Source organism: Eleutherodactylus coqui, chromosome 8 (genome assembly GCF_035609145.1).
Source record: "Eleutherodactylus coqui strain aEleCoq1 chromosome 8, aEleCoq1.hap1, whole genome shotgun sequence".
In the NCBI taxonomy this organism is placed as follows: Eukaryota; Metazoa; Chordata; class Amphibia; order Anura; family Eleutherodactylidae; genus Eleutherodactylus; species Eleutherodactylus coqui.
The window spans coordinates 156,947,717-156,964,923 of NC_089844.1; positions in this window are offsets into that span (position 1 = coordinate 156,947,717).

The window sequence follows — 17,207 nt, forward strand, 5'->3', positions numbered from 1 at the left end:
AGGGAACAAGCCCAATGTCCACAGGCGGGTTTGATTTGCGGGAGATCTAGCTGCCCATAGGGAAACATAGGCGTCCACAAATGCATTAAAGCATGCGGATGTGTTTTGCGGACCGGAAAACCAATCACAATATGCTCCATTTCACTGCAGATCCCGCACAGACGTCAATGAAGTCAATGAAAGCTGTCTGATCCGCGCCCCATCCGTTATTGAATTGCACGGATGCCGCGGGAAAGCAGGAGTTAAAAAAAAAAAGGGCGGCTCGCCGGCCGGTGCTTCCCCAGGCATCCGCAGTGAAAAAAAAGAAGATCCGGACAGGACGCAGAAGACCCGCATAGGTAACATAGTGTCCTCAGCCACGGGCGGGTGGGATTCCACTGCGGGCTTCCATATGTGGAATCCGACCCACCTTTGGACATGAGGCCTAAATGAGATTTAAAGGGGTTGTGCAGGACTTTACTAGTGAGGATCTTTCCTTAGGATAGGTCATAAATAGTTGATCGGTGAGGGTCTGCTACTCGGGACCCCCACCGATCAGCTGGTCGCTGGGTTTGCTGTCATGAACAGAGCTGGAAGCAGATAGCTCTATCTGTATTGCAGTGGTTGGTATTGAATTTAATAGAATCTGTGCCTGGCTTACCATGTAGGGCCACTGCACTGTGGACAGAGCTGTCTTCCTCGGTCTGCTGTGACAGCTGGCTAGATATCAGCTGATCGGCATTGATCCCGAGCGTCTGACTTCACTGATCAATCAGTGATGTTCTATCCTGAGGATTGGTCATCAATAGTAGAGTCCCAGAAAACCTTTTTAAAACTAATTAATATCTAACTATCTTCAAATATGAAGAAAGAATTTGTGGGGGTCAGCAGAAACGTAGGGCAAACACTGCTGACTCAGCGAACACACAACTGGTGATAAGGCAAATTCTTACTCTTCAAGGGTGCAGACTAAACAAGGACAGGGGATCAAGGCCGGGCTGTTTAGCTGGTTTCTTCACTGGTTGGGATGCACAGAGATGTTAAGGGCCCTCTTACATGGGACGACCTGTGGGGAGGTGAAGATGTTCGACAGCTCGTCCCAGTGATAATCGTTCCTGTGCTTTTACACAGGAGCATCGCTCAGTGAATGGAGGCGCAGCGGGTTGGGGATCGTTCCATCCCGCCGCCGCCTCCATTCACAGTAAACAGGCAGTTGTTCATAAGTGATACTACCTGTTCACACGGCCGATCCCGCCTTCCGTTCTCTGCTTGCACAAATTCTTACTCGTCACTCAGTCAGGGCGGCATTTACACTGAACGATGAGCTTTCAGATTCCTGCTAAATGCACAAATCAGAACGATTTGTCAGCTTTTGGAAAAGGGCCCTTAGGTATGGAAAAGGGTGAAGTTGCTGACAGCGCAAGGGAGAAGAGGGGTGTAAATGCTTATAGGGTCCCCAGCAATCAGAAAACAAAACTTCATGTCGCTGCTGGTATGGAGACGCGTCTCTGTGAAGCGCCCTCCGCTCTGTCTATTATGCTGCATACGTATCCCAAATACTACATATGTCCGCAAATAAAGGCCACATACCTTAATTACAGACCCAGAAATAAAAACAGATTTATTGGACCCTCTAAACAAACACAGAGCCCAATCCAAACTCCCTAAATAAATAAAAATAACTAAAAATACAGATCCCCTAAAAAAAATGCAGACCTCAGACCAAACCCTCCCTGTTAGACATCCCATGAGCAGGTGATCAGATCCTCCACGCTCCCTGTGGTTGTGCTTCCCTCCACCCCTAGGGGTCGCTATACATTGGAGCCCCCATTTATATATGTATTAGATGCCAAGCCATCAGCATCCCTACGGTATGCACCCCACTTTACCCAGGGTCCAAATAGCAGGAGGTGCAGCAGCGGTCTGTCCCTGCTCAGGTGTCTGTGGGTGAGGCCGTATTTACACAGTCAATAAAGACTTGCGCCCAAGTTTCTCGGGCACGACTTGCATCGCACAGCACACGAACACCCCATCCGTTTGCTGTGCAAGGCACCACAAATTGCAAGTACTATTCTTGCATGAGCATTACCTGAAAAAAGAACCTGCTTCAGTTTTGCCGTCCCGCACTATTGGTGCGAGAGAGAAAAAATACCCATGTAAATGAACCCATTGGAAATAAGAGATTATTATAATGCGTGAGTCGTGTGCGTCGCACAATCACACAGGAGTCGTGCGTATTTACATGGGTGAGAAAATTGGCCTGAAGATGAGGCTTAGCAGCATCAGCACACTGGGCATGGAGGTTCAGAATGCACGCTGAAGGAACCCTTAAAGGTGCACTTGTGCTACCGCTACAAGGGCCACCAGGACTGGGAGGGCAGGGGAAGAGGGGGTACAGACTGCCAAGGGGCCTGTGCAGCGAGCATTGCTCAGATCAGGAAGACTGGGGAGTCGAAAGGGCCAGGCGACCAGAACAGAAGATGGAGACATCTGCGTGCTCGCGGGAAGAAAGGGAGTCCCTCTCCCCACCTTTTTCCCCAGGCAGAGACGGGATGGCTGTGTACAAGCTGGCGCAGTGGCCGCTACGCAGATGAAGAAGAGAGCGAGCCACAATGTACCAAAAGTAGTCCTGAAGGCTGTGTTGAGTGCAATTGTTTCCCCAGATCTGTCATGGCTATGGTGGGTGTCGTGGACCTTATTGGACTACATAAAAGGGTTAAAGCTACTGTACGATGTCACATGTAGCGCCATTTTACTGCAAGGCCTTGTGTAGTTAAGTATGAGGATGATGTAATAGTTATTTGTCTTCTGCGATTTGTTATTACGCAGCAAGGTACCAATTGAATAACAAAAGTAAAGACTGTTCGTGCGCCTCGTTGCGTATGGTGAGTTATATGTGACACAGTGATAAAACCGCAGATTGGAATATAACCGTCAAGACATCCACGCATGTATTCAAGAAAAGTAGGGCCTGATTGAGCAAGTCATGAGAAGTGTATATTTTAGTGAAGACTTGCGTTCGGTTATTGCAGCTAACCAGCTTCCACATGACCTGGGCAATAGGAAGCTGGATGCAGAATCCCAGCAGCTGCCTGGACCCGAAATTATAGTTAGAGCCCCGCACGTGTATCAGTCAGAACTATTAGGACGCAAATTGGCAAATCCTAACTAGATTGGGCATATATAGTGAAAACCAGAATTAACATGTGACTTGCTGCTTCCACTTCAGAGAAATCAAGAAGGATATTCTGTATGTATGTTTGGCGCAAATTCCGCAACTAAATTCACGTAGAATCTAATGACTATTTATGTTCAGTTCTTGATAATATCACTTTCTCACTTTGTCTTTATGCAACGGAAAAGAATCCATGCTACTGAATTTCGTGGATTCTATGTGAAGAATGGAGGAGAGTAGCCTCATTGGATGAAGCTAATTCCCATGCGAATCCGTGCACATCAGATTGCAGGTTCGCAGCAGAAATCTGAGTGTCAGCGCAGGACGTCCGCTGTTGAACCTGAAGTAATTATGTCAGATTTGCCTAGGAAAAATCTGACATATGAGCTGAGTGTTAGGGTGGACACTCACTAGCGAGAAAACTCTCGCCACGCAGTGCAAGAAAGACGTCGGTATAGAACCGGCATATCGCTAGTGCTTTCAATGGGGCCAGCGGCAGCAGCGCTAGCTCCATTGAAAACATAGGGAGAATGCCGCGGACTTCTGCCACAGCTGTGACAGCTGTGGCAGAAGTCCACGACATTCTGTCCCATTGCTTTCAATGCTGCCGATCCCATTGAAAGCAATGCTTTGTCAAGCCCCGCGGAATGATTATCGGGGAACGGCTTGAAATATAAACCCTTCCCCGATAATCAGCAAAAAGTGTTTAAAAAAATTAAAAAAATGTACTCACCTCTCTGGCACTCAGACGCGTCCTCCTGGTGGCTCCCCAGCACTGCTATCAAGCTCTTTCAGCAGTCGGGGATTTAAAAAACCCCGCCTCCTGAAAGGGCTGTGCAGATTGGCTGAGGGCTCAGCCAATAGCAGCTACTGCTTAGCTATTGGCTGAGCACTCAGCCAATGACACATAGCTCTTAGCTATTCATTCATATATATGCCGGCTTTTTTCTCGCACTGCGCTGCAAGACTTTAACTTTACTCTCGCAGCGCAGTGGAGAAAAAAACGCCAGTGGGTGTCCACCCTTACACTTACAAATTAGGGGCCGCGCTATTTTGGGGGGCTTTAATGTAACTTTAGGACAAGTTGTAAAGAAAAGCAAAAAGTGGTTTCAGACATAAACTCGAACGGAACAACAGGCTTCCATTTCTCTTATGGAGACCGGCAAGGCTTCTGTTTAAGCTGCTTTCCATTAGTTTCCAGCATTCGTGCAGGACAGATTTGCTTGGTCGCCCACATGTCTGGGGATTCAGACGGAACCTGGGGATGTAGTGAAAAACAAAATGCGAACAGCTCGATTATACACTTATGCTGCACTGACAATAACCCTAACCATCCACAAGGTGGCGCTCTTCCTGCATTTTTCCTGCAATTTTCACGAAGTGTATACGAGACCATAATTTACCTGCCCCTCTTGCCGAGATGTCGACTAAAATGATTGTCCGTTGGGTTTAACAGTGTACAATTGCTTTCGCTAAGTGATGACAGACCGTCGTTGTCTGGAAGGAGGTCGGCCATGCTTGAATTTTTCATCCAATAGTCAGACGAAAGATCTTTCGTTTTCACTTACGATCGGAAATAGGGAACTAGGACAGGCTGGATGACGTAGAAAACCCAGGAGGCGTCTCAGAAGCTAGACGTCTAAGATAAGGGATCTAAGAGGTTACACGAAGTGGCCTGAGTGGCTTGAGAAAGACCATACTGGTCGAAATGTTGCCTGTATATTTTTAACATGGAGCAATAAAGAGTTGTTTTTACTAAAAATCCACCATTGATGCTGCCACTTCGTGTAGCATCTTGGATGATAGCGGGGACTGGAGGTCCATGGTCCCAGGTGTGGCTTGGTAAAGACCGGATATCTCTGCTTAATGCTTGTATATCACGGGAGTGCTGCAGGATTTTTCCTATAGGGAGACTAAGATAAGGGACAGAAGTAGAAAAATCTTTCCCTGATCTCCTCCGACTGAGCTTACCCATAAAATGGAGTACCCGCTCTGAAAATGGCAACCCCACATCAGGAACCTAAACTGATTCCTTATACATCACTAGGTATAAAATGGAAGAAAGAGAATACGAGTGGGCAAAGCGGGACAAGGCAAGGCCAGAATACGAGAATACCAATAGACAGAACAGAAAAAGTACAAAGAACCAATTCCGGAAAGGAAGATAAAAATAAAACCCTCTCAATCATAAAGGCGCAAGTCCGGTGTACAAGTGTATTGCCCGCATCCTCTGCCCAGAGGAGCTGGATAAAATACCCAGAACGAACCACTGATAGGCTGACTGGGATGATAGACAACCCAGCCAGCCTATCGGCAAAAGAGCTGAAGGGGCGTGTTTGTCACTTGGCATCCAGTGCCGAATACCACTGTGCATTTGCTAGTCTGGGGCTGACTCCATGATGGCACACTGGACCCGTGCATGCACCCAGAGCACCCAGGACAGAGATTTCTACAGTTCGTGTGTTGAGCTCACAGAAGATTGTCTAGACCAGATACTACTGTAACAGCAAGAACTGCAAGAAAATTGTATATATTTTCTGATGTGTTTAAAGAATACAGGTGAAATGTAGCAATGAGTCTCGGGTTCTGTAACCAGAAGGAGAGTGTTACCGGAAGCTTCTGGAAGCTAGGTTCTGCACGGCGGAGCCTTTATTTGCACATTGTGCTGTTCGTCACGCAGAGACAAGAGAGCCTCACGGTGAGTCAGCCGGGTCGTGACGCTCACAATACAGGGGGGACCCACCAGGTGGGATATAAAAAGGCTGTTTATCAGCCGTCTGTCACCTGTGCCGGGTCACCCTGCACAGATGGGATCATTGCTTCATGAAAGGAGAGAGCAGGAGGCATCTAGTGATGGAAATCATACATGTCGCAAAGTGTCAGCAAGAAAATCACACATAGGCCCAAGAAAGAAATGAATTTACTCCTTCATCTTACTCTGTACCAATCTGCTCGTGCTAAATAGGGAATTAATTAACATTAAATAAAACATTTAAATCCCTGGAAAACTATTTGCTGGTCTGAAATTCAGGACCATGGTGCTTCACGATGAGGTGCCACATGCACGTACTTCCTGCCAGCAGGGCTGCCACCTGGATTGAAGAATGAGGCTACATACAACGTACGTCACCGCTCAACGTAGGAATCCTGCTCCGTGGGAGGATGTGTGGTGAATGTATGAAGGATGTGTGGAGGATGTGTGGAGTATGTATGAAGGATGTGTGGAGGATGTGTGGAGGATGTGTGGAGGATGTATGGAGGATGTATGGAGGATTTGTGGAGGATGTATGAAGGATGTGTGGAGGATGTATGAAGGATATGTGGAGGATGTATGAAGGATGTGTGGAGGATGTATGAAGGATGTGTGGAGGATGTATGGAGGATGTGTGGAGTATATATGGAGGATGTGTGGAGTATGTATGGAGGATGTGTGGAGTATGTATGGAGGATGTGTGGAGTAAGTATGGAGGATTTGTGGAGGATGTATGAAGGATGTGTGGAGGATGTATGAAGGATATGTGGAGGATGTATGAAGGATGTGTGGAGGATGTATGAAGGATGTGTGGAGGATGTATGGAGGATGTGTGGAGTATATATGGAGGATGTGTGGAGTATGTATGGAGGATGTGTGGAGTATGTATGGAGGATGTGTGGAGGATGTATGAAGGATATGCGGAGGATGTGTGGAGGATGTATGAAGGATGTGTGGAGGATGTATTAAGGATGTGTGGAGTATATATGGAAGATGTGTGGAGGATGTATGAAGGATATGTTGAGTATGTATGAAGGATGTGTGGAGGATGTATGAAGGATGTGTGGAGTATGTATAAAGGATGTGTGGAGTAAGTATGGAGGATGTCTGAAGGATGTCTGGAGGATGTATGAAGGATATGTGGAGGATGTATGAAGGATGTGTGGAGGATGTATGAAGGATGTGTGGAGGATGTGTGGAGTATATATGGAGGATGTGTGGAGTATGTATGGAGGATGTGTGGAGGATGTATGAAGAATATGTGGAGTATGTATGAAGGATGTATGAAGGATGTGTGGAGTATGTATGAAGGATGTGTGGAGTATGTATGGAGAATGTGTGGAGTATGTATGAAGGATATGTGGAGGATATATGAAGGATGTGTGGGGTATGTATGATGGATGTGTGGAGTATGTATGAAGGATGTGTGGAGTATGTATGGAGGATGTGTGGAGTATGTATAAAGGATGTGTGGGGTATGTATGACGGATGTGTGGAGTATGTATGAAGGATGTGTGGAGGATGTATGAAGGATGTGTGGAGGATGTATGAAGGATGTGTGGAGTATGTATGAAGGATGTGTGGAGTATGTATGAAGGATGTGTGGAGAATATATGAAGGATGTGTGGGGTATGTATGACGGATGTGTGGAGTATGTATAAAGGATGTGTGGGGTATGTATGACGGATGTGTGGTGAATGTATGAACGATGTGTGGAGTATATATGGAGGATGTGTGGAGGATGTATGAAGGATGTGTGGAGTATGTATGAAGGATGTGTGGAGGATGTATGGAGGATGTGTGGAGTATGTATGGAGGATGTATGGAGGATGTGTGGAGTATGTATGGAGGATTTGTGGAGGATGTATGAAGGATGTGTGGAGGATGTATGAAGGATATGTGGAGGATGTATGAATGATGTGTGGAGTATATATGGAGGATGTGTGGAGGATGTATGAAGGATGTGTGGAGTATGTATGAAGGATGTGTGGAGGATGTATGGAAGATGTGTGGAGTATGTATGGAGGATGTATGGAGGATGTGTGGGGTATGTATGACGGATGTGTGGAGTATGTATGGAGGATGTGTAGAGTATGTATGAAGGATGTGTGGAGTATGTATAAAGGATGTGTGGAGTATGTATGGAGGATGTGTGGAGTATGTATGGAGGATTTGTGGAGGATGTATGAAGGATGTGTGGAGGATGTGTGGAGTATGTATGAAGGTTGTGTGGAGGATGTGTGGAGTATGTATGAAGGTTGTGTGGAGGATGTATGAAGGATGTGTGGGGTATGTATGACGGATGTGTGGAGGATGTATGGAGGATGTGTGGAGTATGTATGGAGGATGTATGGAGGATGTGTGGAGTATGTATGGAGGATTTGTGGAGGATGTATGAAGGATGTGTGGAGGATGTATGAAGGATATGTGGAGGATGTATGAAGGATGTGTGGAGTATATATGGAGGATGTGTGGAGGATGTATGAAGGATGTGTGGAGTATGTATGAAGGATGTATGGAGGATGTGTGGAGTATGTATGGAGGATGTATGGAGGATGTGTGGAGTATGTATGGAGGATTTGTGGAGGATGTATGAAGGATGTGTGGAGGATGTATGAAGGATATGTGGAGGATGTATGAAGGATGTGTGGAGGATGTATGAAGGATGTGTGGAGTATGTATGAAGGATATGTGGAGGATGTATGAAGGATGTGTGGAGGATGTATGAAGGATGTGTGGAGGATGTATACAGGATGTGTGGAGTATATATGGAGGATGTGTGGAGGATGTATGGAGGATTTGTGGAGGATGTATGAAGGATGTGTGGAGGATATGTGGAGTATGTATGAAGGATGTATGAAGGATGTGTGGAGTATGTATGAAGGTTGTGTGGAGGATGTATGAAGGATGTGTGGAGTATGTATGAAAGATGTGTGGAGTATGTATGAAGGATATGTGGAGGATATATGAAGGATGTGTGGAGTATGTATGAAGGATGTGTGGAGTATGTATGGAGGATGTGTAGAGTATGTATGAAGGATGTGTGGAGTATGTATAAAGGATGTGTGGAGTATGTATGGAGGATGTGTGGAGTATGTATGGAGGATTTGTGGAGGATGTATGAAGGATGTGTGGAGGATATGTGGAGTATGTATGAAGGTTGTGTGGAGGATGTATGAAGGATGTGTGGGGTATGTATGACGGATGTGTGGTGAATGTATGAAGGATGTGTGAAGTATATATGGAGGATGTGTGGAGGATGTATGAAGGATGTGTGGAGTATGTGTGGAGGATGTATGGAGGATTTGTGGAGTATATATGGAGGATGTATGGAGGATGTGTGGAGGATGTATGGAGGATGTGTGGAGTATGTATGGAGGATTTGTGGAGGATGTATGAAGGATGTGTGGAGGATGTATGAAGGATGTGTGGAGGATGTATGAAGGATCTGTGGAGGATGTATGAAGGATATGTGGAGGATGTATAAGGGACAGAGGTAGAAAAATCTTTCCCTGATCTCCTCCGACTGAGCTTACCCATAAAATGGAGTACCCGCTCTGAAAATGGCAACCCCACATCAGGAACCTAAACTGATTCCCTATACATCACTAGGTATAAAATGGAAGAAAGAGAATACGAGTGGGCAAAGCGGGACAAGGCAAGGCCAGAATGCGAGAATACCAATAGACAGAACAGAAAAAGTACAAAGGACCAATTCCGGAAAGGAAGATCAAAATAAAACCCTCTCAATCATAAAGTCGCAAGTCCAGTCTACAAGTGTATTGCCCGCATCCTCTGCCCAGAGGAGCTGGATAAAATACCCAGAACGAACCACTGATAGGCTGACTGGGATGATAGACAACCCAGCCAGCCTATCGGCAAAAGAGCTGAAGGGGCGTGTTTGTCACTTGGCATGTGTGGAGTATGTATGAAGGATGTGTGGAGTATGTATGAAGGATGTGTGGAGAATATATGAAGGATGTGTGGGGTATGTATGACGGATGTGTGGAGTATGTATAAAGGATGTGTGGGGTATGTATGACGGATGTGTGGTGAATGTATGAACGATGTGTGGAGTATATATGGAGGATGTGTGGAGGATGTATGAAGGATGTGTGGAGTATGTATGAAGGATGTCTGGAGGATGTATGGAGGATGTGTGGAGTATGTATGGAGGATGTATGGAGGATGTGTGGAGTATGTATGGAGGATTTGTGGAGGATGTATGAAGGATGTGTGGAGGATGTATGAAGGATATGTGGAGGATGTATGAATGATGTGTGGAGTATATATGGAGGATGTGTGGAGGATGTATGAAGGATGTGTGGAGTATGTATGAAGGATGTGTGGAGGATGTATGGAAGATGTGTGGAGTATGTATGGAGGATGTATGGAGGATGTGTGGGGTATGTATGACGGATGTGTGGAGTATGTATGGAGGATGTGTAGAGTATGTATGAAGGATGTGTGGAGTATGTATAAAGGATGTGTGGAGTATGTATGGAGGATGTGTGGAGTATGTATGGAGGATTTGTGGGGGATGTATGAAGGATGTGTGGAGGATGTGTGGAGGATGTATGAAGGATATGTGGAGGATGTATGAAGGATGTGTGGAGGATGTATGAAGGATCTGTGGAGGATGTATGAAGGATGTGTGGAGGATGTATGAAGGATGTGTGGAGTATGTATGGAGGATGTGTGGAGTATGTATGAAGGATATGTGGAGTATGTATGAAGGATGTGTGGGGTATGTATGACGGATGTGTGGAGTATGTATGAAGGATGTGTGGAGGATGTATGAAGGATGTGTGGAGGATGTATGAAGGATGTGTGGAGTATGTATGAAGGATGTGTGGAGTATGTATGAAGGATGTGTGGAGGATATATGAAGGATGTGTGGGGTATGTATGACGGATGTGTGGTGAATGTATGAACGATGTGTGGAGTATATATGGAGGATGTGTGGAGTATGTATGGAGGATTTGTGGAGGATGTATGAAGGATGTGTGGAGGATGTATGAAGGATATGTGGAGGATGTATGAAGGATCTGTGGAGGATGTATGAAGGATGTGTGGAGGATGTATGAAGGATGTGTGGAGTATGTATGGAGGATGTGTGGAGTATGTATGAAGGATATGTGGAGGATATATGAAGGATGTGTGGGGTATGTATGACGGATGTGTGGAGTATGTATGAAGGATGTGTGGAGGATGTATGAAGGATGTGTGGAGGATGTATGAAGGATGTGTGGAGTATGTATGAAGGATGTGTGGAGTATGTATGAAGGATATGTGGAGAATATATGAAGGATGTGTGGGGTATGTATGACGGATGTGTGGTGAATGTATGAACGATGTGTGGAGTATATATGGAGGATGTGTGGAGGATGTATGAAGGATGTGTGGAGTATGTATGAAGGATGTGTGGAGGATGTATGGAGGATGTGTGGAGTATATATGGAGGATGTGTGGAGTATGTATGGAGGATTTGTGGAGGATGTATGAAGGATGTGTGGAGGATGTATGAAGGATATGTGGAGGATGTATGAAGGATGTGTGGAGGATGTATGAAGGATGTGTGGAGGATGTATGAAGGATGTGTGGAGGATTATGAAGGATGTGTGGAGGATGTATAAAGGATGTGTGGAGTATATATGGAGGATGTGTGGAGTATGTATGGAGGATTTGTGGAGGATGTATGAAGGATGTGTGGAGGATATGTGGAGTATGTATGAAGGATGTATGAAGGATGTGTGGAGTATGTATGAAGGTTCTGTGGAGGATGTATGAAGGATGTGTGGAGTATGTATGAAGGATGTGTGGAGTATGTATGAAGGATATGTGGAGGATATATGAAGGATGTGTGGGGTATGTATGACGGATGTGTGGAGTATGTATGAAGGATGTGTGGAGTATGTATGGAGGATGTGTAGAGTATGTATGAAGGATGTGTGGAGTATGTATAAAGGATGTGTGGAGTATGTATGGAGGATGTGTGGAGTATGTATGGAGGATTTGTGGAGGATGTATGAAGGATGTGTGGAGGATATGTGGAGTATGTATGAAGGATGTGTGGAGGATGTATGAAGGATGTGTGGAGTATGTATGAAGGTTGTGTGGTGAATGTATGAAGGATGTGTGGAGTATGTATGGAGGATGTGTGGAGTATGTATAAAGGATGTGTGGGGTATGTATGACGGATGTGTGGTGAATGTATGAAGGATGTGTGGAGTATATATGGAGGATGTGTGGAGGATGTATGAAGGATGTGTGGAGTATGTGTGGAGGATGGTTGGAGGATGTATGGAGGATGTGTGGAGCATATATGGAGGATGTATGGAGGATGTGTGGAGTATGTATGGAGGATTTGTGGAGGATGTATGAAGGATGTGTGGAGGATGTATGAAGGATATGTGGAGGATGTATGAAGGATGTGTGGAGGATGTATGAAGGATCTGTGGAGGATGTATGAAGGATCTGTGGAGGATGTATGAAGGATGTGTGGAGTATATATGGAGGATGTATGGAGGATGTGTGGAGTATGTATGGAGGATTTGTGGAGGATGTATGAAGGATATGTGGAGTATGTATGAAGGATGTGTGGAGGATGTATGAAGGATGTGTGGAGTATGTATGAAGGTTGTGTGGAGTATGTATGGAGGATGTGTGGGGTATGTATGAAGGATGTGTGGAGTATGTATGAAGGATATGTGGAGGATATATGAAGGATGTGTGGGGTATGTATGAAGGATGTGTGGAGTATGTATGAAGGATATGTGGAGTATGTATGAAGGATATGTGGAGGATATATGAAGGATGTGTGGGGTATGTATGACGGATGTGTGGAGTATGTATGAAGGATGTGTGGAGTATGTATGGAGGATGTGTAGAGTATGTATGAAGGATGTGTGGAGTATGTATAAAGGATGTGTGGAGTATGTATGGAGGATGTGTGGGGTATGTATGAAGGATATGTGGAGGATATATGAAGGATGTGTGGGGTATGTATGACGGATGTGTGGAGTATGTATGAAGGATGTGTGGAGTATGTATGAAGGATGTGTGGAGTATGTATGGAGGATGTGTGGAGTATATATGAAGGATGTGTGGAGTATGTATGGAGGATGTGTGAAGTATGTATGAAGGATGTGTGAAGTATGTATGAAGGATGTGTGAAGTATGTATGACGGATGTGTGGAGTATGTATGACGGATGTGTGGAGTATGTATGAAGGATGTGTGGTGTAAGTATTGAGGATGTAGAAAAGATGGGTGGAGTATTTAAAGGATGTGTGGAGGATGTATTGAGTTTGTATCGAATATGTGTGGAGTATGTATGAAGGATGTGTGGAGTAAGTATTGAGGATGTAGAAAAGATGTGTGGAGCATTTATTGAGTTTGTATGGAGGATGTGTGGAGGATGTATGAAGGATGTGTGGAGGATGTATGGAGGATGTGTGGAGTATATATGAAGGATGTATGGAGGATGTGTGGAGTATGTATGGAGGATTTGTGGAGGATGTATGAAGGATGTGTGGAGGATGTATGAAGGATATGTGGAGGATCTATGAAGGATGTGTGGAGGATGTATGAAGGATCTGTGGAGGATGTATGAAGGATGTGTGGAGGATGTATGAAGGATGTGTGGAGTATATATGGAGGATGTATGGAGGATGTGTGGAGTATGTATGGAGGATTTGTGGAGGATGTATGAAGGATATGTGGAGTATGTATGAAGGATGTGTGGAGGATGTATGAAGGATGTGTGGAGGATGTATGAAGGATGTGTGGAGGATGTATGAAGGATGTGTGGAGTATGTATGAAGGATGTGTGGAGTATGTATGAAGGATATGTGGAGGATATATGAAGGATGTGTGGGGTATGTATGACGGATGTGTGGAGTATGTATGAAGGATGTGTGGAGTATGTATGGAGGATGTGTAGAGTATGTATGAAGGATGTGTGGAGTATGTATAAAGGATGTGTGGAGTATGTATGGAGGATGTGTGGGGTATGTATGACGGATGTGTGATGTATTATGAAGGATGTGTGGAGTATGTATGAAGGATGTGTGGAGGATGTATAAAGGATATGTGGAGGATATATGAAGGATGTGTGGGGTATGTATGACGGATGTGTGGAGTATGTATGAAGGATGTGTGGAGTATGTATGACGGATGTGTGGAGTATGTCTGAAGGATGTGTGGAGTATGTATGGAGGATGTGTGGAGTATGTATGAAGGATGTGTGGAGTATGTATGGAGGATGTGTGAAGTATGTATGAAGGATGTGTGAAGTATGTATGAAGGATGTGTGAAGTATGTATGACGGATGTGTGGAGTATGTATGAAGGATGTGTGGTGTAAGTATTGAGGATGTAGAAAAGATGGGTGGAGTATTTAAAGGATGTGTGGAGTATGTATTGAGTTTGTATCGAACATGTGTGGAGTATGTATGAAGGACGTGTGGAGGATGTGTGGAGTAAGTATTGAGGATGTAGAAAAGATGTGTGGAGCATTTATTGAGTTTGTATGGAGGACGTGTGGAGGATGTATGGCCATTTTATTGGCTGGAAGGATAGTCTTCTTCTCTCCTGTGTTGTAGTCTTCAGGTCAGTGACAATGGCTCTGGGTACTATGAAAAATGCTGTGAGCCCTGTTCTTGTGTGTGACTAATATACAGGGGTCTGCCATTGTCACCCGCAGGACTACACTGGACTGTCCAATAAACACATATTAGGGGCTCCAATAAATAATTCAGTCTATTCCACCTAAAATCCTGGTACTTATTGCTTACTATCATTAACCCCTTAATGACATGGCCTATTTTGGCGTTGAGGAGCAAACGCTTTTTTTGGTATTTTTTCATCTCCATTTTTCAACAGCCATATCTTTTTTATTTTTCCGTTGACGCGGCCGTATGAGGGCTTGTTTTTTGCGTGGCGAACTGTCGTTTTTATTGGTACCATTTTTGGGTATATAGACTATATTGTAAAACGTTTATTTTTTTTTTTTAATGATCGTAGGAAGAGAAAAGGCATCAATTCTGCCATAGATTTTTTTTAAGCGTTAATTATGCAGCATAAATGACACACTACATTTTTTTCTGCGGGTCGGTACGATTACAACGATACCAAAATTCTTTTTTTTTTTTAGGTTTTTCCACTTTTTCACAATAAAAGCCCTTTTTTTTGGAAATTATAATTTTTTTTCTAAACTCACTGCATTCAAAGTCCTATAACTTTTTTATTTTTCCATGGACGGAGCTCTACGATGTTATCGCGAGAGCCGGCTGAAGTCACAGAGGGAACGCGCTCCCTCCGTGAACCCGGGGGTTAACGGCGGGTGGGCGCATCTCCGATGTCCCACGCTGTCGCAGCGGGTGGCCGGCTACTAGTGACAGCCGGCTCCCGCTGCAGGATAGCGCGAGATCTGCTATGATCTCACGCTATCCCTATGACGTAAGGGTACGTTCAGTTGCAGGAAGTACCCTGCTCCCATGACGTACCCTTACGTCATGGGGAGGGAAGGGGTTAAAAAAGTGTTCCATCTTCTAAAGTAATGGCGCATCTGGCACCCCAATAGATTCTCAGCATGACTAAAAGAGTAACCGAGCGCCGACTGACATACCTGGTTGATCAGCGATCATTGGACTTGACTGAGAAATGGTCCTTGAAAAAGGACCCTTTTCTATTTTACAGCATTACCTGACCATAAGATTATTTTTTCCTGGAAAACCCCTTTAATTTAGCCAAATTGATCTGATTGAAGGAACTTCCAGAACGCTGTCAGATCCAGTCATGGTAAATGATGTGTGATGCTCAAAGGCAAAGAGAGGACCGTTCCTGGGAGGTAACTTCAAACGCCTGGGCCCCAATACTCAACCTGTGACAGGGCCCCAGCTACTATGCACCTTTTATGTTCTTATGTGGTAGAGGGGTCTTTGGGTTCCAGAGTCTGAATATGGCTGACAGGTCTGCACCCATGGTCGCAGCATAGCACAAGAAATGATTTGTATCAGAAGCAGCCATTTATGGGGATGCTAAGCTACACACAAGTTTATTAGTTATTTCGTAGACCCATTTGAAGTAGGTATATATGAAGACATCTGTGATTTAAAACTATTGATTTGCCTGATTTTATAGGGTTAAAATTGTATGTGTTTAAGGACCTTCCAGTGAGGTCACATGTTGAGGTCAATGTGATTTTGCAGCAAAGGGCATCTTGGAAAAGGGCATAGGCAACCAAAGAGTATAAGAAGTGACTCAGCAGTTTAGGGCTCATGTCCATGGGTGGGTTGGATTCCGCATGCGGGAGCCTGCAGCGGAATCTAACCCTGCCTGTGGCCGAGGACCCTGCTTACCCATCCGGGTCTTCTATTTTCTGTACTGCGGATGTGTGCGGAAGTGCCAGCCGGCGCACATGCGCAGTAGAGTTTTGTTTTTTCCTTTTCAAACTTCTGTATTCTTGCGGAATCCGTGGCCCGTCCACAATGTCAATTGCGGACGGACCGCGTAGCGAATGGTTTCCATTGACTTCTATGTAAGCTGTCCATGCAGGAACCGCACTGAAATGGAGCATGCTGCGATTTGATTTATGCACCCAAACGTCCGCAAATCAAAAAGTAGACTCTCTACTAACCAGCCTATTGAAGTAGTGGAGGTCAACGGTAAGAGGAGTAATCATCGACTGAGCAACCCAAAAGTTCCACAGCCAGACTGCCATGGGGCTTGTGTAAAGTTATGCGCAGCCGCTGCTGTACTGATAAAAAGGCCAAAGTAACGTCTGCTAGAGCAGGTAAAGTACGGCCACCAAGCATGGAGGAGAAGCCAGATCACTGAGGCTGAGGACTTTGCAGCACATGGGAGGAGAGGGAATCTTCTTCCCTGTTATACCCTGGCACCGAGGCGGCGGTGTTGAAGGTGGAGTGCTGCTATGCCATCAGCATGGAAGCTGATGAATAGACTGAGAGCTATAGAGAGGCGTATACCGGGTGAAGTGGGTGCCGGCACCAGTAATGAGTGCACTTTGTCTCCCTGGTTCTGTTTGGTGTCAAATTGGGACACACCTAAAGGATTAATACTATCATATGTTGAGTCATGGCACCAATTTAGTGCAAGGCCTTGCTTAGATATTTAATAGTTAAAAATAGAAGGATGTAATGTTATAGGTTCATTACAGTTGTAGGGGCGCACCAAGGCAACTCATAGAGGGGAACATTGTGTATTCTGAGTCTGTAGCGGACATTATAGTTAGAGCCCTGCATTAATGTATATTGATAGGAACTACCAAGAAGAGACTT